General features: G+C 39.5%; 1 protein-coding gene across 5 annotated transcripts in view; it reads right to left on the bottom strand.

Moving 5' to 3' along the window:
- The window catches only part of EPB41L3 (erythrocyte membrane protein band 4.1 like 3), a 226,581-nt gene that overhangs the window by 184,314 nt on the left and 20,668 nt on the right, over positions 1-21,599 (bottom strand). The gene's annotated exons all lie outside the window — the stretch shown is intronic.

Below are 21,599 nucleotides of genomic sequence, written 5' to 3' on the forward strand. Positions count from 1 at the left end.
GAACTTGGAGAACACTCACCCAATAGTCAGCAAGAGTCAAAACACTGATCATAGCCTGAGACCTAATAAGTCCAACTTTAGAATCAGGACCCTCAGATGCAACGCGAAAGGAAAAGAAAGTAGTAGGGGCAAACTGTATGTATGTCTTTTAACATGCCTTCAATAATGTGGAAATGGCCTTTTTCTGGTTATAAGAGAGTAAGCTAAAAATGATATGGTATTATGATCAAATAAAATACTTTGAAATTTGAAATACACAAACTACACACATGCAGGAAAAGTATCTCTAAAGCAATCCTGAGTGAGAAAAATAGAAATAAAATAGTTGATCCATTCACTTACTCAGTAAGTATCTGTTCAATGCTTACTACTTTCTCACATCCCTGAGATTTAAGTACTCATCCCATGTTCATTTGTCATGAACATTTCCAAGTTAAGCACACTGGCCAAGGTCACAAAGGTTTTAGTGGTGAGCAAATGTCAGACATCTGTTACTGATACTAAGCCTCTAACAGCAAAATATTGTCTCTCCTCAAGAATTAAAGTGATAGGTTCCTATTTCCATAAGCTTTGTGATGAGTTGGAAAAAAAAAAAAATTTAGCCAAATAAAATTTTGAGACTTGCAAAGTAGAATTCATTAACAAATATGACGACTTTATTTTTTGAAGAAAAAGGAAGGCTGGGAAAGTCATTACAAGACGTACTTCTAGGCACCCAAGCATTTATGACCTCTTTATTCAATAAAAAATGTATTACTCTGTAGACAAGAAAGTGTATTTAATTTGAGTGATGGGTATTTAAATACTTGCACTATACTGCACTTAGAGGGATGTAGGCACACTATGTTCCCATAAATAATTAAATGAGTACTATAGCTAAAGACGTAAAAAGCATGGATCATAATTTCCTCTATCCATTGAGGAGAACTCAAAGCTGTCTTTATGGTGTCAACTCATTACACAGTGTACTCTTACAAATGCTAACGATTCTAGGAAACCATTAAAATACTCAGCAATCCATATCGGACTTCCTTCCCTGTCAGACCCTCCCAGCCTCCCCCACCCTTAAAAAAAGTTACTATAAACATACCTGAGTCTCTCGTAAAAGACTAGTAAGAATGCTGTTTGGTTTATAATAATATTGTTATTTATCTCTTATTCAAGGTGATCATGACTTGATAATATAAAATACAGCTATGCAGCAAGTAATGTAATATATCTGTTTTGGTCACATGGCTGTAAAACATACAAAGATACGGAGCTCCATTAGGCACATTTAATTATGTTTAGATGAGTCTTTAGCTCTGTGGAGTCTCATCTGAAGTTGTTATAAAAAGAAAATGTATTTGAATAACAGCAACAGAAACCTTTCTAGAGTTTGTATATTCCCCAGTTTTCTCTGTGTTTTAATGGTCGGTTTCCCAAATCCTAAATTTTGCCAATGTTTTTGCTTTTTTTAGATTATTTATTTATTTATTTGAGAGCAAGACAGCACAAGCAGAGGGCAGGGGCAGAGGGAGAGAGAGAAGCAAACTCCCCACTGAGCAGGGAGCCTGATGCGGGGCTGGATCCCAGGTCCCTGGGATCATGACCTGAGCCAAAGGCAGATGCTTAGCCCCCCAGGCACCCCTCTTTCAAAGTTTTGGGAAAAAAGTTTTTCCAAAATAGGTATATCTCTCCTCAAGTCTACATATGCTTTGCTTGGTTTGGGGCTTTGGGGAGGGGGGGACTGCTGTTGTTCTAAATGAGGATTCCTGCCTGGAGAGTGACTCTCTGATGCTTCAAGGACATTAATCAGATTCTCAGCTGGTGGCACAGTGATCTGGATAAAAACATGGAGATCCTTCGATTATTTCCACTTATTTTTGCTAGAATTTTTTCTTCTGTCACTGTTCACTGAAGTAAAATGTGTTTTGTCTTCCTCAGGGCAGGCATCAATTTGAATTAGAAGGAGCAACTTGCAAGACCCATTTATTTTCCACTGCAGAGAAAGGAGGTGGGGGAGTAGTGGGAAGAAGGCACAGAAGAACAGAGAAGGAGGAAGGCTAATGCGAACTGCTCCATTTCTTTGAAGCTGCCTCTCACAGTATCCCTGCCATTGTCTTTCCCATTCTTGGGCTTACAAAGCTTGGCCAGGAGGAGACCAGGGCAGGCATCCCTGATGGAGGGAGAGCAGTTTCCAAGGACATTTCTTGAGGTTCCAATGCATCTCTGACTCTTCATAGTGACGCCGAGCTGAGGTAGTACCAAGGGCCCACTCCTTCCCCCCAGAACCCCACAGCTGGGCCACCTCACACCTATTGGAATGGCTAAATCACAAGTACCCACCATCCGAAGGTTGACAAAGATGTGGAGCAATTGGAACTCTCATGCATTGCTGGTGGGGATGCGAAATGATAGAGCCTCTCTGGAAGTTTGACAGTTTCTTACAAAGTTTTTACCATACGACCCAGCAATCTTAGACTCCTGTGCATTTACCCTCAGAAGTGAAAATTTATGTTCACACACCAAAAAAAACTATACTCGGATGTTTATAATCACCAACAGCTAGAAACAATTTAAATATCCTTCCAGCAGAAAATGGATAAACACACTGTGGCTTATCTATAAAATGAAATTGTATTGTATGAATTGTATCCACGCAATGAAATAGTACTCAGCAAAAAAAAAAAAATCCAACAATATGCAACAACTTGGATGAACTTCAAAGACATCGTGCTGAGTGAAAGAAGCCACTCTCATATGGTTACATCTGATGTCATATAAACATTCTAGAAAACACAAAAATAGATGATGGAGAAAAGATCAGAGGTTGCCAGGGCAATGCGTGGGGGAAGAATGCGACCACAAAGGGACGGCACGAGGGAGTTTTTTATAGTGGTGCCACCGTCCCATATTCTGATTGTGGTGTTGGTTATATGAATCTATACATACTCAAAGAGTACATACAGACATTCAGGCTTATGGTATGATAAATTAAAAAATAAAAAATAAAAGGAGCTTTAAAGACAGAGAGAGAAACCAAGAGAGAAAGTAAACCCCATGCCTGGAATCAATAAAAAATAAAAAATGAAAACACTATTCATCCATCCTTTCCCTCTCCTTTCCATTCTATAAACATTCATGGCATCTCTATGCTCTAATACCTTAATTTTCAGGCTTAGGAGGGGGAAATATCATTTGCTAGGGTGGGAGGTAGAGGGAAGAAATATTAGGAAAATAAAATTTCCAACAGCATTGCAATGATAGGTAAAATGTGGGTGTGTCATTTTTCTTTTGTAAACCTTATGTAGAAACCCACCTATACTCTGAGCCCTGAGTATCGGGTGGAAAAAGAAATGTCAGGAGTGAAAGAAAAGTGAAATCAAACAAAAACTTGCAAAGTATTTCAATATATGGTTTTCAGGAAAGGGAGACCATCATAGAAAGATGTGTGATGTAACCCTTTATAGCCACACCCTTCCCAGAAAAAGAAAATAGTTGTCAAGTAACTGCCAGGTCCACTGCTGTCTGAAGGGCATTCTAGACTTCTTTCCTATGATAGAACACTAAGCTAAGCACACTCTGGACTTAGACAAAAATGCTTTCGACAATGGTGAATTTTCTTAGCGTCTCTCATCTTTGAAAAGCAGGAAAAAACAATGAGCTAATCAACAATTATGATAAATAACTTACCTAAAAACTTATGCCACAAAAAAAAACTAATTAGAAAAATTATTCCAAGCCTTAAAGTAGAAGTTAGATAAACTGCTAATTGGCCTTTGAAGGAACAGTCCTTAGGCAGCTGGGGATCCTGGCTGGGCTGGCTGAGGGATGCCTCCAGTTCCTCCCTTAATCCTGCAATAAACACTTGGGAATGTGTTGGGGTGCAGGGTGGGGTCACACAGGCTACTTGCACCCTGTGAGTAACAAACAAGTAACGAGGCTCTGCAGAACACAGTGAGGGGGGCAGGCAGAGGGATGAGGAAGCAGGAGCAGACATAGAGTTCAGGGTGGCCAGTGATGCCACCTGCCACCAGAAGACCCTCATGTCACACGGATGTCATCAACCACACCTGTAAATCACCATGGGGAACTTTGGGGGCCTGGAAAGTCCTGTCTCTGGAAAGATCTATATCTATATCTTCTAGCTGTATCTGTTGGCATCTTTTCATCAATCATGTCACTGCCAAAGGTCACAACAATGCAGGTATCATGAAGGCCAAGGCACCTCAATTCTAATTGCACTTGTGAATCAACACCAGGGCCCATTTTCCAGAGATGTGAACCTGGTTGAGGGGGTCCAGCAGCAGTACTTCTAACTCTCCTGGTGCCTATAATGATAGGAACCACTGCCGACACCACAGACCTTTTACTGTTTAGTTGACATTTCAGCATTGCATAGATATGTCTTTGAGGCATAATTTACCCCCACTACATTTTGAACATCTGTTACCCACTGGTCCTAGTTGGTGCTAATTCTTCACTAGGGAAGGCCTTTCGATTACTTTTTAATGCACACAAAGGAAGATTGTTGGATGTCCTGTGTGCGTTCTGCCTGACCTAGTACCATCAAGCAGAGAGGAAAACACTTTCTCTTAAGGCCTTATACTGTCATAAAATGTACAAAAAGATATAATTTGTATTTTTCATAAAAGTTCATTTCATAGGTGATTTTAACACGGGCTTTCTAACTGTTGATTATGTCATCCTGAACGCTGATCATGGATTGTGTATCTTCTACCTTCAGACTAATAGTCTCACTTCCCTCACCCAACTTTTTAGAAGGTAGCCTCAAAAACCAGCTCGTGAATTACTGGTTCCCCTCACAGTGAACGGAAGCAACCTCTGTCAGGAGTGATGTCCTGATACGGTCTAGCAATGAATACGAAGAAAAGATTCTGTTGGATCAGAAAATGCTTTCACATGGCCTTCTTTCTTCTGAAATTAAACAACCAAGAAAAATGTCAGGCTACATGAAGTGAAGACAGAACTATTGTAATTATAATTGGAAAGGTCTAGAAAATAAGTAGAAAATTATCTCTTTTATAAGAATTAATTAAAACCTTGGTAAAACATTAAAAGACAATGTCTTATGATCACCTACTAAGTCTACAGAATTAATCAATTCACACTAGGCACATTGAGAGCAAGCCACCTCGTTACTAGCTCTCTAAAATGACCCATCTCTGGCTTCTTTAGAAGTTGAAGAACAAGTATAGCTCAAACACTAGAAAACGTCTTGTGGGCAAAAAGTTATAACCTGCTCTGTAAGAACAGCCTAATTGTTTAAGATTCAATACCCTTAGGTGGAAGAAATTTTTCATTTCCAAGAGAACCTTGGCAATAAAGCTGACAACTGAGAACTCTGCATGTTAGCGTGAGTGTGGGAGAAAGGGACCCACTTCACCTCCTTCTAAAGACTTCTGTGTGGCTCTTGAAGAAAGCCCGGAGGAAGACACAGGTTCCTCATGGGAAGCTCCTCCATCACCTGGGCTTCCTGAACAGCCTTTCACCTCTAGCTTTCTCCAACCATCCTCTTGGCTTGCTCATCCCCAAAGACCAATCTCTTTTGAGAATTTTTCCCAAAACATTTTCTGGCAAAAGAAATGTTCTGGCTCATTTGGAACTTGTTCGGTCCATTTTCACAAATAATTATGTGAAAGCTCACAGAAAGTAGGCTATAGCCCACCCTGGGTCCAAACACAGCGCCTTCCCTGACAGTAAGTGTGTGAACAAATGGAAACTGGAGAAAATTTATAGGATGCTTTAGAACTCCTGGAAATGTGCTTACTTTCTTTAACAATTTACCAACAAATTTCTTCGTTTTTCTTAACCAAGTCCATGAGGACCATTACAGAATCTATGAACCCCTGGGAATTGTATATAAATTTAAGGTATGCCCCGCCACACACACACACACACACACACACACACACACACACACACACACAACTACACAGACCCTGGAGAATCTTTACAGCTCTTCTTAAGTCTTTAAGGTAACTGTAATATAAAACTCTGTTTGAAAAAGTCACCACTCTGAGTATATTTTTGTATAAACAAGAAGGTGTAAGAGCTTCTTGAAATGGTTAAACGGTGACATGAGCCACCTAAGGCAGTCTCTATCCTCTAGATATTTATAAAAGAATAACAATTCTCAGTTCTTTTTTTTTTTTTTTTTTTTTTTAAAGATTTTATTTATTTATTTAACAGAGAGACAGCCAGCGAGAGAGGGAACACAGCAGGGGGAGTGGGAGAGGAAGAAGCAGGCTCATAGCGGAGGAGCCCGATGTGGGACTCGATCCCGGTACGCCGGGATCACGCCCTGAGCCGAAGGCAGACGCTTTAACGACTGCGCTACCCAGGCGCCCCAACAATTCTCAGTTCTGATTGCTCCAGATGACAACTTGCCTGAGAGCCAGAATGAGCCACGTGACTCTTAGAATATGAAAGCATTTAAACTAGAAGGTGATCAGAGATCATCTAGTCCAATCAATGGCTCTCCAACTGCAGAATACACAGAAGCAGACGGAGGGCATATCAGGACACTGACCGCTGGGTTCCACTCCTACTGTCTGTTTATGCTTCTGTAGGTCTGGGATGGGGCCCAGGAACATATTCCTAAGCAATTCCAGGTGATGCTGATGCTGTTGGTCCACAGACCACACTCTGAGAATCACCGCCCTAATATTATTCCCTCATGTTATAAATGAGTAGACTGACACTTTCAGAAGGTGGGTGTGACCTACTCAAAGCAACACAGCCGAGTCAGAACCCTGGGTTCTAACCACTTGCTGATCAGCAGGGTCCTCTTCAGTGGGTCCTATCTGAGTCTCCAAAACTTGTAGATGACAACCACAGACACAAAAATGTCTCAGCTGGTGACATTCAACTATTTGGCAATACTAGTTTTACCTGATACCTGATAGGAACAGAAAGGAATCTCTCATTCTGCTTATCCCAAGCAGAGAGTTGAGAAAGAGGATTGTTTTTCGTCCCCCTCCTTCATTTAAATGATCAATCTCTTGTGGCAGTTTTATTGTTGTGGCTAAAATGTTCTTTTGAAACAAAAACATTACATCATCCTTCTGACAATGCAATAAGAAGATTCTTTTCATGAGGTCACGTCCATAGTGTTCTAATAAAGACATATTTTTTCATAAACACATTGAGTAAGTTTTCCAAAGTTATTTTGAAAGAGTATATTTTCCAGCATTTTGGAATCTCTCTCCCAGCTAGCTCTATGTAACAAGACCCTACATAAAAGCATGGTCTACAAGATTTGGCCTCAGTTGAAGGCTTTCATACTATTACCTTGCCCCAACCCAGACTGTTAGGGGTCTAGCTTCAGTCTCCTGTCTGTTCCTGACCTCCCTTCTCATGGCATCAGACTCTCCCCAAGAACCTTTAGGTTTTCACACATTGATCTTCCTGCTTCTCAGATATTCTTCCTGCTTCTCTGACCTATACTCTGGACCTGCCTCATAATCTCCTTTCTGACTCAAAACATGAAAATTCATCACCCTATAGTATGACTTGGCTTCAGGACCCTCCCTTAGGAAGGGCTTCCATTTTCCTAATTCATCCTGACTACAAGCCTTTCATGTCACATATCAGACTGACCGAGCTGTTGCCAAGGTATTATAGAAAAAGTGAACATGACACATGTTATAGGTGACATGTCCTTTTACTCAGCATCACAATGCATTAAACTACTTAAAATCATTTAGAAAGACTTCCCAGAATTTGTGGGGTTCTTTTTTTCTTTCTTTCAAAATGGAATTAATTTTCTACTTTTTTTAAATGAAAGATCACCTTTATTAATTATACTCTGAACAACAAATTCCATATTAAATACAAATAGAAAATAGAAAACCCCATAGATATTACATTTCTTCCAATAATAACCATCATAACTGGTTCTCTAGTATAGTGTAGTCAAAACTGAGGAAGGCTGTACTCACCCTGCAAACCCACTTCATTCTGGATGGGAAGTACTGAAGACCTGGTGGACCCAAGCCGTGTAACCCAGGAAGGAGATGAATCCCACCTTGTCAACAGTTTTACTCCTAGACACTCTCAAGCTGGATGGGACTTCATTTTCTGACTCTGACCTTCACAACACGCAAGACCAATGGAACAGCAGCATTTTATCACTGACATCACATTGGCATCATAAGCCTTTATTTGAGAACCTTCTCTGTAACAGGTCCTGCATATGCATTCTTTCTAATTTTTGCAACAGTTCTGCCAAAGGTTTAGCAACTTCTCAGGGCTTCACAACCTGGGAAATGAAAGAACTGAGATTTGAAACTGGGTCCCAGATTATAGTCTAGCAGTTCTCAAAGTGAGGTCCAGGAATCCCTGAGTTTCCTCAAACCTCTTTCATGGGTCAGCAAGGTCAAAGAATTATCTGAAAAGGCAACTGAAATGTTTCTCCTTTTTCCAACAGTACTTTGGTATAAAGCCGGATTTTCTTTCTTTTTTAAAAAGTTTTTATTTATTTATTTGTCACAGAGAAAGAGAGAGCACAAGTAGGGGGAGTGGCAGGCAGAGGGAGAAGTAGGCTCCCCACCGAGCAAGGCACCTGATGTGGGGATCCATCCAGGACCTTGGGATCATGAACTCAGTTGAAGGCAGATGCTTACTGGCCTGAGACACCCAGGTGCCCCTAAAGCTGGATTTTCTTACTGTATTTTAACCAAAACAATATATGGCCACAAGCTGAAAGCAGACACAGAGGAGAATCCAGTTGTCTTCTATTCAGTCAGACATTAAGAAGATTTGAAAAAAAAATGTAAAGCAATGTTACTCTTCTCACTAAATTGTTTTGTTTTGGATAAGGTGGGTTTTTGTTTTTGTTTTCAAAAAAATATGTCATATGTGTTAACATAAAATGGGTTTACTAATATTATTTTTAAATGGATTAATACACATTTAAAAATATTATTGGTTTTGATTTCTAAAATGGTAAATACCCATAGGAATAGCTTACCTAAACAAAAGCTCTTTGTGGATCCTCAATAATTTTTAAGGGCATAAAGGACTATCAACCTCAACCACTGTTCTTGGGTAATACAACTTCGATTCATTCTATCACCTCCATTCCAGAAGGAAAGTTCTGATTGCTAGACATGGGCAGGTGGAAAGGAACACCCCTTGCTTCTAGAAAGCAGAACTCTTATTGTACCTGTTATTTATACCACACACATGGCACTTAGCTAAATGTACAAGCGAATATACGATCTTAGAAAACACACTTGTGTTCAGTCTCCTCAGTTAAACTGAAAGTTTCTTGCGGACATCAATGGTACTAACTCCCTTGGAATCTAGCACAGATTGAGTCTTGAATACAAATAGTGATGAATTGAAAAGTAAAGAGGAGTTGGGATCATGAAGGATAAGTCTTATGTAGGTGAGTAAAATGATGCAGAGGAAAAAGCACGTATAATGGAGAGACAGACTTAGTTCAGATCCAGACACAATGTTGATAAGCTACTGGATTTCTCTGAGCCTCAGTTTCCTTATCTGGGAGTCCCTAATTCACAGGGTGTTAGGAGGAGCGAATGTATCGTGTATGTACAACAGCTGTCACGCAGTCGTCCCACAAGAAATAATTACTACAGCTGGAACGATGTCGGGTCAGTCCCAGAGCAATGGCTGCACATCCAAAAATCCCAATGCTTGAGGGGACACTTTCTCGAGTGAATTTCTCAACGCGCTGCATCTCCTGGCTACTGGTGTCATCATTAAGTTTACTCATTTTCCTGTACATGTCACTTCAGTCTAATGTTTAGTCCTTTAGAGATACACATACATTCTGTTCTTGGAACTCATTGGCAACAGAGATAAGCACTGGAAATACCCCCCCATGAGAAAAAAATAAATTGAATACCATACTACAGTGATATTTTCAAAGTTGTAAAAAAAAAAAACCAACAACATTATCAACAGTAGTACGACTCCACTTAGTGGTTGCTGAGTGGAAAACCTGACTCTTCAGGTTGGATGCAATATAAACATTTTCAAAAATGTGATTAGACGATGTTATGAAACATACTAAATAAAAATGTTGATCTAAAATTTAAGCCCCTGTTTAGCAAGACCAAAAGGCAAAAAAAAAAAAAAAAAATTTAAAAATGCAATTTCAGGCAGTAACTCTAGGTTTACTAACTGTGCAGACATCCCAAACCATTTCCTTTAAAATTCTTGCTTTGTTATAACACCAGAAAATTGGATCTAAATCCATTTACCATAGGCCGAGAAAACGTTTACAATCTAAAACTGTATTTACACACATATGTAATGTAATTTTGCCTTTTAAAAATAGGTATAAAAGTAGGAACTTGTGGAAGATGAGAGAATGAGAAAGAATGTCTCCATTTCTCTAAGTTCCATGAAGCATCTGAACTACAAAAGAATCTTCTGAAATATCACTCTTTTGCTTTGCATTCTTATCATAAAGGAGTATATTCTCTCTAAAAGGAGTAATTTTTGCCCTTTCTTTAGATCTGTCCTACCTCTTTAACCTAAAACTTACACTAGGTGGAGCCCCTTGTCCAAGATTTGGAGTGATTTTTGAAAAAGGAAAGGAAAAAATGACCAATTGAAAGAAAACCAAAACCAAAAAGGCATTTTTATCCTTTCATTTCTTTTAGCGATTTTCTTTATTTATTTGAGAGCTAAAGAGAGAGTGAAAGAGAGCGCAAGCACAAGCAGGGGGAGAGGCAGAGACAGAGAATCTCAAGGAAACTCTGTGCGGAGCATGGAGCAGGACACCGTGCTCGATCTGACCACCCTGAGATCATGACCTGAGCCGCACCAAGAGTCCACCGCTTAACCGACGGAGCCATCCAGGTGCCCCTTATCCTTCCATTTTTAAAATGTATCCCCCCAAAATACAGTACCACCAGAAAAGAATGTTTCTAATAATTAAAACCTTGACAATGGATAAGACCATTAACATCTGCTACAGAGAAGCACCAGTTAGTTGCAAAGCTACTGCTACGGGGTCAGCAGCCGTAAGTTTCTGAATTCAATGCAAATATTACATTTCATTTGGAAAGGGGGTATGGAGGGAATGAGGAATCAAATCATTTCTGGATACGTGTAAAGATATTTTTACAAGGTTAATGTTCTCCTGTGTCAAATACTTCATGACATTCCAATTAGAGATACACTGTTATTAAAAGCAAACAAAAGACTTGAAAATGCCAGAAACCTAGCAAAAGACTAAACATCCAAAATACATTCAAACCTTGAAGTTTTCCATGAGGCAGAAATATAGGAAACCCTAATCAGATATTTCAGGGTGCCTGCAGAGGGAGGGGTTTCTGAACTGAACAAACCACATATTTAATTATGGGTTCATAGGACTTGCAGTTAAAAATAGTCTCTAAACTGTACTCTTCAGCCTCACAGTGGACTCTAGCTGGGGGAGATAAGCCTTACGAGATAACCGCCAAACTTCGCGATCACTCTTTGCTGCAAGATAAAAGCACCACTATCTCCCTCCAACTATCTCCCTCCACCGTTGCTAGCTTGGCTCGCTCTGTGCTATCTCAGAGCTGTCCTTCCAACCAAAAATGCTTGAAATGCAAAGTTCAGATCAGCAGCAAGGAGAACCCTTGCCTAATTCCCAAATGCTTGTGCTGACATAGCCGACAGGGATCTGTCCGTTTCCTGGACAATAAATTTTGTGGACTCTTCTTTTTTTCCTCATTTAGATTTATACAAAATCTTGGACCAGGCAAGACGTAGTTCTGCTGACAGCTGAATTATGTGGCAGAGTAACCTTTGAACAAGTACAAATCATTGACCTCACATAAATTCTTCCCCAGAAAGTCCAAGAAACTGGTTGAATCAGGGTCAGATAGGCATGAAAGCAGTTAGTGCTATCTCAGGAATCCAGTTCTAACATAGTCAGATTTACACCTGTCTAACCAAAACCAATTATGAAAAACAAATATTCTTTGATGTTTGCCGCATATTTTCCATAGGCAAACTGATTTTTTTCCCTATGTGAGCTTTTCATTAAATTCAAATTACTGCTCTGCTACCATAAATGATTTCTAGAAACCAAACCAGTAGGGGTAAAGAAGAATAACACTTAGGAGTGGTGGATAATCTTTGATGACAGAGGTAATTTTTAAAAAAGGAAAGACACTGAGCTTTGGGTTCTCAAGCCATTTGGCTAAAACAAGGACCAGGAGAATTGGACAAACTATATGTAAAAGATAGCCTTGGTCAATACCTTCAAAACAGAGGGAAGTTTTCATGTAAAATTAGTCATTAAATTTTATACATTTTCATACAAGTTTTTCATATTGAAGGTAAAGCAGTTTGGCCTTCTGCTATAATATAATGGAGTTTTTCAATTAGTTTTCAAATGGGGGAGCGTGGGGTTGGGGGTAGTATGGTGGGGACTGGCACCTGTCCTGTAACATAGAAAATACACACACATTTTCCCCTCAACACTGCATTTCCTCCATCTGTCCTGCCAACCTCATAGCCAGAATCGATAATATGGTAATAGAGTCTTCCAGAGTAAAGCTTATATTCAAATTGTTCTCTAATAGATAAAGGGGAGCCAGGTACCACATATCTACTCCTGGCATGATCCAAGAGAGGTGATGTCAATTCCAGTGGGAAGGTTCAGCACAGACCCACCAGATTTACCGTTCTCTGCCCTCCCCTCTTTATCTCCAGAGTAACAACTTCAGAAGAGTCAGAAGAGGAGAATGGGTAAATGAGGTTTTAAAAATTTTTAAAAATAGGACTTTAGGACTGACAGGAAAATGGTTGATAAAGAAAGCGACTGACTAAAATAGATTTTAGAATAACTTTGTCTAGCTAATAATCTCATTCTCTATATGCCAGGGAGAAAAGAACTTGATGAATCAATTGTTTTTCATTTTCTGACACTCAGTATTGGTCCTGAGAACAATTTCTTTCTAAGCAAAGTAATGTTTAACCACTTCCTTATCGTCAACACTGCCTCATAAGCATAATTTAGAACTTTGCTATTGTAATTCAGTATGTTGCTTTTTCCCCCCCTTTTTACAAAACCTATAGAGAGAGAGAGAGAGACATAATGTCTTATTCATCAGCACAGTCATCATCCTGGCAATTAAAGATAAGGCAGAGAAAACAAAGGAACTACATATTTATAGAAGCCACTAGAAGGAAGGAGGAGCCCTCCTCAAGGGTGAGGAAAGTGACAAAGGCGCTTTCTTACAGATACAGTAGAAATGAGCTGAGTGAGGCACACCTCCAGGCTGCCCAGGGCTGAGTCACACAGGGGACAAAGGCCCGTAGAGGGCCGGGGGAAGTGAGGGCAAGGCAAGACCTATGGGAGACTGTAAGCCCAATCCTGGAATTGAAATACAGCCCCAAGTTTGGGGACGTTGTTCCCCGGCAGGAACCAAACCTGAAAGACCTGGGGGTCATTTTATTTGGAGTCTGGGAGTGAAACAGAGAAGGAACAGCCATGACTCTGATTTCAGTGGCCACCGCTGGTTTTGCTAAGAGTGCCCCTCCCTCCAGTACATAGAGGTCAGCGTCTGCAGAGCTACAAAAGGTGAATGAGATATTATTTCGGGCAGAAAAGTCAAAGCTAATATTTCCTGGAAGAGTTGGGCTCAGGTCTCTGGAGGTTGCAAAGCTCCGTTCGTATGACCTCTCCTTCCAAAGTTTCCTTCTCCTTTGTATTACCGTCAATTGCCTCCATGTCCCCATCTACCAATGGTTTGAAATCTCCTTGATATCTGACTTTTTAAAAATTTTTCTGATCCCACACCGACTACCACAGGGCTGTGTGCCTTTTGGGGAGTCAATAAATCTTTACAGAAAGAGTACCCGAAGTTGAAATACTTGGAATAGTCACAAACAATGCATTCGCTGCTTTAAGGTTGGAAGGCTTAAAGTTTAAGGGGTCTTTAAAGATAAAGGGTCTTATCTCCTTGTTCAGAAAGAAATCCATTTTTAAAAAATCAGTCGTTTTATTATTTTTTTTACAAACCAATCTTTTGAATATGTTTACCCAGAAGGTGAAATAATAGGCTCACTGAAGTCTAAATCTTGACCAATATCTACGATGGCAAGCTTTTTAGAAAATGAACCCAGGTCACAGCCATACCAATAAGATGACAATAACTAAAAAATACTCTCAAATAACATAATATATAATAAATAAATATGGGTGTGCATTAATTTTATATGAAATATATAAAATAGGTGTTATTGGAAATTATGTATTATCCTGGGTTATTTATATCTCTGTGTCATAAATCCTATCTTTAAAAAATAAATAAATGGAACTAGGTGGCAGGGAAATCAATAGTAATTTTTAGTAGACAATTTAAAAATAATATGGATAAAAATATAAAGTGGGGTTTCATATATTTTTATTTTGAAATAGTTTCTGGTTTTTAGAAAATCTGCAAAGATGGTACAGGATTTCACGAGTAGACTGGATCAGTTTCTAATCTTAATACCATCTCTTATTATTATAGTACATCATTGTAATTAATGAACCAATGAGGATACATTGTTATTAACTACAGTCCAGAGAGAAATCCATTTTATTAAACCATTTCTACTAATAGGGCAGATGGAAGTTGTCCACTGTTTCATTGCCTCCTCTCACCCCCATTCCCCTAACTCACAGGGGAATTGCTCTTCAAGTAGGTCACAAAAATAGTTATGATGTCCTATTATTAGGACCTAATTTTAGGATAAACATTTTGTAATATGGTGGACACTATGGTGTACTGCCTAGATCCCCTTCCAGGCATGAAGAATTTAATAATCCTCCAGCCACTGGAAGTGCTGCCAGAGGGCAGCCTTCAGCTGTCAGTCCTCTTTGGGGACTGTCTCTGCCAAAGACAATTGCCTTGCCCATGTCACACCTTCTACCAGGAGCAGCCAAAACCCCAAGTGTCCAGTCAATGCGGAGGTAAAAATACTAAGGCCCTCCTGCTCTAACTGGAAACAACCCGAAGGTCACCCCAACTCCAGAGCTCTCCATAGGATGGGCTGATGCCTTTGTGGGAAACACAACCAAGCCCAACTCCTCCCTCTGCCAGTCCTACTTTCTTGCTTGGTGTTGGTCCCAGGAGTACTTGCAAATAAACACATCGGCCAACCCATATCCATTTCATAGTCTACTTCTCAAGAAACACCACCTGTTACAGCCTACCAGATTGTAGGTGTTAGACATAAAGAAATTATTAAAAGAATGAAGTCCTAGTTCTTTGCGATTTCAGAAAACATCAGGGGAGATATCCATCACGCCCTGACAATATGCAACGATGTGAGGGAGGCACCTGCCGGGTGTTGCCCGAGTCCGAAGGGTTCTTACACCAGTAGAGTGAGGGGAGCGGAAAGTTATCAGCATAGACTTCTTACAGAGCTGTGTGTAAAAGAGAAGCCGGAGGTGCTGGATAAAAATGAGGCGAGGAGTTTGAGTCGGAAAGAGGATATGAGAAAAATCACGGATACCTGAGGTCTTCTGGGATGCTAAAGGCAGGCCACACCAGTGAGCATAGCAGCAGTGGCAAGGGTGGGGTCCCAAGTGAAAGAGCAAATGCTGCAGTGATCAGATCAGGGAAGAACTTGCCAGCAATCCTAACTTCAGTTTTGACTTTTCCTTTTCAGACTGAGACATTAAGACAGACGTCTTTTCCATGCCGGCTATACTTCTAGATTTTTTCAACTCCTCACCACTCCCAAAATTATTTAGGAAACTAAAGCAAAAAGCAGCATAGACATTTTGGGAGAATAAGCACAATACCGATAACACCTTGATGTCAATACATAAGTAACAACACTACCTATGATACACTAAATCAGTCACTTTATAAGAAAAATCTTCAATGCACAAAATGTTTCAAAATATTTGTTTTATTTTGAAAACTTTTTTCAGACCTCCATTATATGGGTAACATTATAAAGGTAAATAAATATGGACCACTGAAGAATAAATGTTATTTATTGTTACTAAAACAAATGGACGGTATGTATTTTAACCTTTTATTTATATGACTCATCCAATTGCAAGTTTTACATTTATCATCATTTTGCTGCTTATTTCGTAATCATAAACTATTATCATAATAGGCAAGCGTATTCACAACATCATTACATACGATACAAATGTTGGAGCTTTCCTCATCTGTTCTTGCCTTCTTTCTTACCTAGAAATTACCCATGAGTAAAATCACATAGACAAAGTCAATAACTATAAAAATCAAAACTCACAAGTGCTACAGAAACTCTTGATAAACAGAATTATTAGCTTTACACTAGGAACCATTTGGCGATGGGACTGATAAGCAAGGCTGATGATTTCACACAATCCCCAGTGCCTAGTCAGCCAGGGCATCCTCCCTCCTCACCAGCCTCCTACCCACAAAAAATAATACAGAATAAGAGCGAGTGAAAACAATATTGCCATAGAGGTAAACTTGAATCCAGTCTATTTAACTTTTAAAAATATATACCTTTTGTGCATTTCTGTACACCAATAATGGAGCAGCAGAAAGAGAAATCAAGGAATTGATCCCATTTGCAATTGCACCAGAAACCATAAGATACCTAGGACTAAACCTAATCAAAAAGGTAAAAGATCTCTACTCTGAAAGCTATAGAATGCTTATGAAATAAATTGAAGATGATACAAAGAAATGGAAAAACATTCCATACTCATGGATTGGAAGAACAAATATTGTTAAAAGGTCTATACTACCCAAAGCAATCTACACACTCAATGCAATCCCTATCAAAATAACACATTTTTCACAGAGCTAGAACAAACAAATTCTAAAATTTGTATAGAACCAGAAAAGACCCTGAATGGCCAAAGTAATGAAATAGAAAACCAAAGCTGGAGGCATCACAATTCCAGACTTCAAGCTGTATTACAAAGCTGTAATCATCAAGACAGGACGGTATTGGGACAAAAACAGACACAGAGATCAATGAAAGAGAATAGAAAACCCAGAAATGGACCCTCGACTCTATGGTCAACTAATTGTCAACAAAGCAGGAAGGAATATCCTATGGAAAAAAGGCAGTCTCTCCAGCAAATGGTGTTAGGAAAATTGGACAATCATACGCAGAAGAAGAAACTAGACCATTTTCTTATGCCATACACAAAAATAAATTAAAAATGGATGAAAGACCTAAATGTGAGATAGGAAACCATCAAAACCCTAGAGGAGAACACAGGCAAACTCAGCCACAGCAACTTCTTACTAGACATGTCTCTGGAGGCAAGGGAAACAAAAACAGAAATGAGCCATTGGGACTTCATCAAGACAGAAAGCTTCTGCACAGCAAAGGAAACAATCAACAAGACTAAAAGGCAACCTAAGGAATGGGAGAAGGTATCTGCAAATAATATATCAGATAAACGGCTAGTATGCAAAATCTACAAAGAACTCATCAAACTCAACACCCAAAACCCAAACAATCCAGTTAAGAAATGGACAGAAGACATGAACAGACATTTCTTCAAAGAAGGCATACACACAGCTAACAGACACATGAAAAAATGCCCAATATCACTTGGCAACAGGGAAATACAAGTCAGAACTACAATGAGATACCACCTTACACCTGTCAGAATGGCTAAAATTAACAAATCAGGAAATGACAGATGTTGGCAAGGATGCAGAGAAAGGGGAACCCTCTTACACTGTTAGTGGGAATGCAAACTGGTAGGTATAGCCATTCTGGAAAACAGTATGGAGGTTGCTCAAAAAGTTAAAAATGAACTACTGTATGGCCCAGCAATTACACTACTAGGTATTTATCCAAAGGCTACAAACATAGTGATTCGAAGGGGCACATGTACCCCAATGTTTATAGCAGCAATGTCCGCAATAGCCAAACTATGGAAAGAGCCCAGTTGTCCACAGACTGATGAATGGATAAAGACAATGTGGTATATATAATGGAATATTACTCAGCCATCAAAAAGAATGAAATCTTGCCATTTGCAATGTCACTGATGGAACTACAGCGTATTATGCTGAGCAAAATAAGTTAGTCAGAGAAAGGCATATGATTTCATTCATATGTGGAAATTAAGAAATAAAACAGAGGAACATAGGGGAAGGGAAGGAAAAATAAAGTAAGATAAAAACAAAGAGGGAGGCAAACCATCAGAGACTCAACTACAGGAAACAAACTGAGGGTTGCTGGAGGGGAGGTGGGTGTGGGGATGGGGTGACTGGGTGATGGGCATTAAAGAGGGCACTTGTCGTAATGAGCACCACGTGTTACATATAAGTGAGGAATCACTGAATTCTACCCCTGAAACTAATACTACACTGTATGTTAACTAACTTGAATTTAAAGGAAATCTTGAAAAAAATATATGTACCTTTTAAACTTTGATACTTGATTTATGAGTCACACCTTACCTGTGTTACCCACACAATACTTAGCAGGGTGTGGCAGTCCTGTGGAGAGGCTCTATGAGAAGCAATATGGAACCACCGGAAAGTATCAAGCAAGAGAGTTATAGTTTGGATATGTCTCTCTGAAGCCAGACGGAGGATAGAATAAAGATGAAAAGAAGGGCTCAGCAAGCTGTTGCAAAACCCAAGTAAGGTAGGATGGGGATCTACACACCTTCAGCGACTGGAAATATCAGCATCCCAGACAAACACTTCCACAGCTTGGCCCCATTAACTCCTACATTGTCAATGGAGCACCTTGAAAGACGCAAGCGAGGTGAGCTAGCCGACCAAGATAACTTTTGCTTTTCATGTCTCTCTGATTTTGAGAAGGCCTATTACAGCGACTAATAAAGCAGAAAATTAGCTATTAGAGATGTCCTCGTGATTGGATTAAAGTGTTCAATAACACTCAAAAACAAGAGTTGGAAATCCAATGAAATTTGCAGGTACAAGGTTTATGTGAATTTGGAAAAGTGTTAGCCTCTGATTTTCCTCCAAAACGACTCTTAGTTCTATTAAAATATGATTATCCTGTCAGATGCAAAAATATCAACTTCTCTGGAAAAAGAAATCACTTTCACAGGGCAAATCGCCCTACTAAGATGTCTTTTACTCTAATCACTCTTGCCTCCAGACCCTGCCCCCACAGGATTGTCACTTTGGACTCAGGAAAGAGCTTTATATAACTGCCAGTGTCAAAGACACTTTGAGTTGTACATGACAAATTATTGTCTGAGACGCACCAAAATTCCATCTTTGGGGTCACAGAAGAGTCAAGAAGTATATTAAACTGGTTAAAAGACAACATATCTAGCGAAAACATGTTATGAATCAATGACCCTGGTGGTTTTTGGCAGGTTAAGTTGTCTCTCAGTTTGCTCAACCCACAAAATTAGGTGACAGAATGTCCCTGTATCATAAGGTTGTTGGGAAAATTAATGGGGCTCATGTAAGTCCCGTAACCCAGTGCCTGGGGGAGAGGAAGTCAGAATGCGCTGCTCGACGGGAAGCTGGTGCTGATGTGTGATTGCACGCATCACGGAAAGTGAACTGGGTCAGTGTGCAAACCTGCCAGCTGTTTTGTGTGTGTTTGTTTTTGTTTTGTTTTGTTTTAGAGAATGGTCCCTAATTGACCAAATCAATAACTTTTTAGGCTGCAAAGCCAGCCTATCTCCCTCCCTATAAGGGGAATAAAAACAAATAAAAAACCCCGAATGACCCCCCCCCCCAAGTGAAAAGAGTCCCTCAGTGGAAGGAGGTCTCAGAACAAGGAGAGGGAGAGGCTGGTGGGGAGAACACGCGTGTACTGCTACAGAGTCAGTTGAAAAATAATAGGAAAACAGCCTTGCTTGTTGTAATTTGCAAATTTTAGGATCAGAGATTTCTGCAGTTTTTCTGAGCCTCTCACAAACAAAGCATTATCTTCAGAAGGCTTTCAAAGTCCCAGACAAAAGAATTCACAAGATTTAGCTCATGATCAACTTAAAATAAGGAGGTTCTGGCTACTGATCGTTCATTACGGGAGAGAAAATGAGATTTTAAGGATGACTGTCTAGCTGGTTATTGTTTCTGAGAAGGATAGAGACGAAAAGACCTGGAGAGATACAAAGAGGAAAGCATACAATGTGGATCCTGGAAGGAGATATTTTTTTTAAAGATTTATTTATTTATTTGAGAGATGGGGGTGGGGGGGTGTGAGTGCAGGGAGGGGCAGAGGGAGAGAATCTCAACCAGACTCCCTGCTGAGAGCAAAGCCCAACTCAGATCATGACCTGCACCAAAACCAAAAGTCAGATGTTTAACTGACTGAGCCACCCAGGCTCCCCTGGAAGGAGATTTTCATATGGAACAAAGAATCATAACATAACCCAATAGGCAAAACAGCTGATTAGGTGGTAATTGTGTCAAATCAACGACTCACAGCTCACAGATTAAACTCAAATGACACATATTCCTAGGGATATTTATGGGCAACTAAATCATCTAAGATAAAGATTCACAAATTACTTACACCAGAATAGAAAATCCTACAAACCTTGATGCCAAATTTCATGCTAACACTCAATATAATTTTAGAAATTTCAGAAATAACAGATTGCAACAACAAATGTGTTTGCTCCTAGCAAGTGAAATCCTGCTACCTCACTGGCTAAGACAATGACATGGCAGTTTGAAATTTGCTTAGTGGAAGATTCAGTATAAAAGTGGAATTGATAACCAAGACAATGATTTTCCTATGGAGGTATACCTCAACGGACTTATTTTTTCCAGGAATCAGCCATGCTAAATACTTTAAGAAAGGTGTAGAAGCTATTGGACCCAACCACTTCTCTAATATCATGCTAACCAAAGACTTTTCTCAGAAACCTGCTTCCCACATGCTTGAGAAGTAGGAGGAAAAAAAAAAAACACACACACAAACGTATTTAAGAATCTATTTTTTGTGTTTAAAATCTGCCTGCTTTTTAGTCTCCATTTCATAGCAAGAATAGACTTAAACCCTCTCTCCCAGCCCTGGTCCTACATGGAGAAAAGCTGAGTGCCTGTTATATTCTCATCACGCAGTTTTGAAACAACGAAGTTAAGGTTTGATATTTAACAGTTTTGCTACCTTGACTTTGTGCATCTAATTACTAAGGACCAACTCAAGTGAGAAGTTTTCACATCAAGATTCATCAATCATTTAATATAAATATATCAACAATGAACAATTCCCACTTTGTTGCTTTCCAATGTGTTTACATTAGAAACAATGTCAGCACCACAAAAATGAATACATTTGTATCTGCCATAATTGGTACCAATGAATATTTGAGGTGTGAGATTTAGAGAGACAACCAGACAAGAGCCTTAGAAAATTCCATGTCAAACTCTGTGCAATATTTTTTAATCGCTCTGTTATAAAGAACTATACTTCAGGATATTATTAACCCCACAAAAAAGAATACCAACAACAAAAGTTTAAATATCAACTTTTGTCATTGAATACGGTTCATCTTTGTTTCATTTGAATTTGGGTGCTCCTAATAATGGACATCAGGATTTCTCCCCCTTTAACACAGGAAGACTAACGCTAACTGCAGGCACATGGGGGTACACACACGGGCACTGGGATGTTGAAGGTATTTTCCCATCAAACAATTTCACTTG

The sequence above is a fragment of the Ursus arctos genome, unplaced genomic scaffold, assembly GCF_023065955.2.
Source record: "Ursus arctos isolate Adak ecotype North America unplaced genomic scaffold, UrsArc2.0 scaffold_17, whole genome shotgun sequence".
In the NCBI taxonomy this organism is placed as follows: Eukaryota; Metazoa; Chordata; class Mammalia; order Carnivora; family Ursidae; genus Ursus; species Ursus arctos.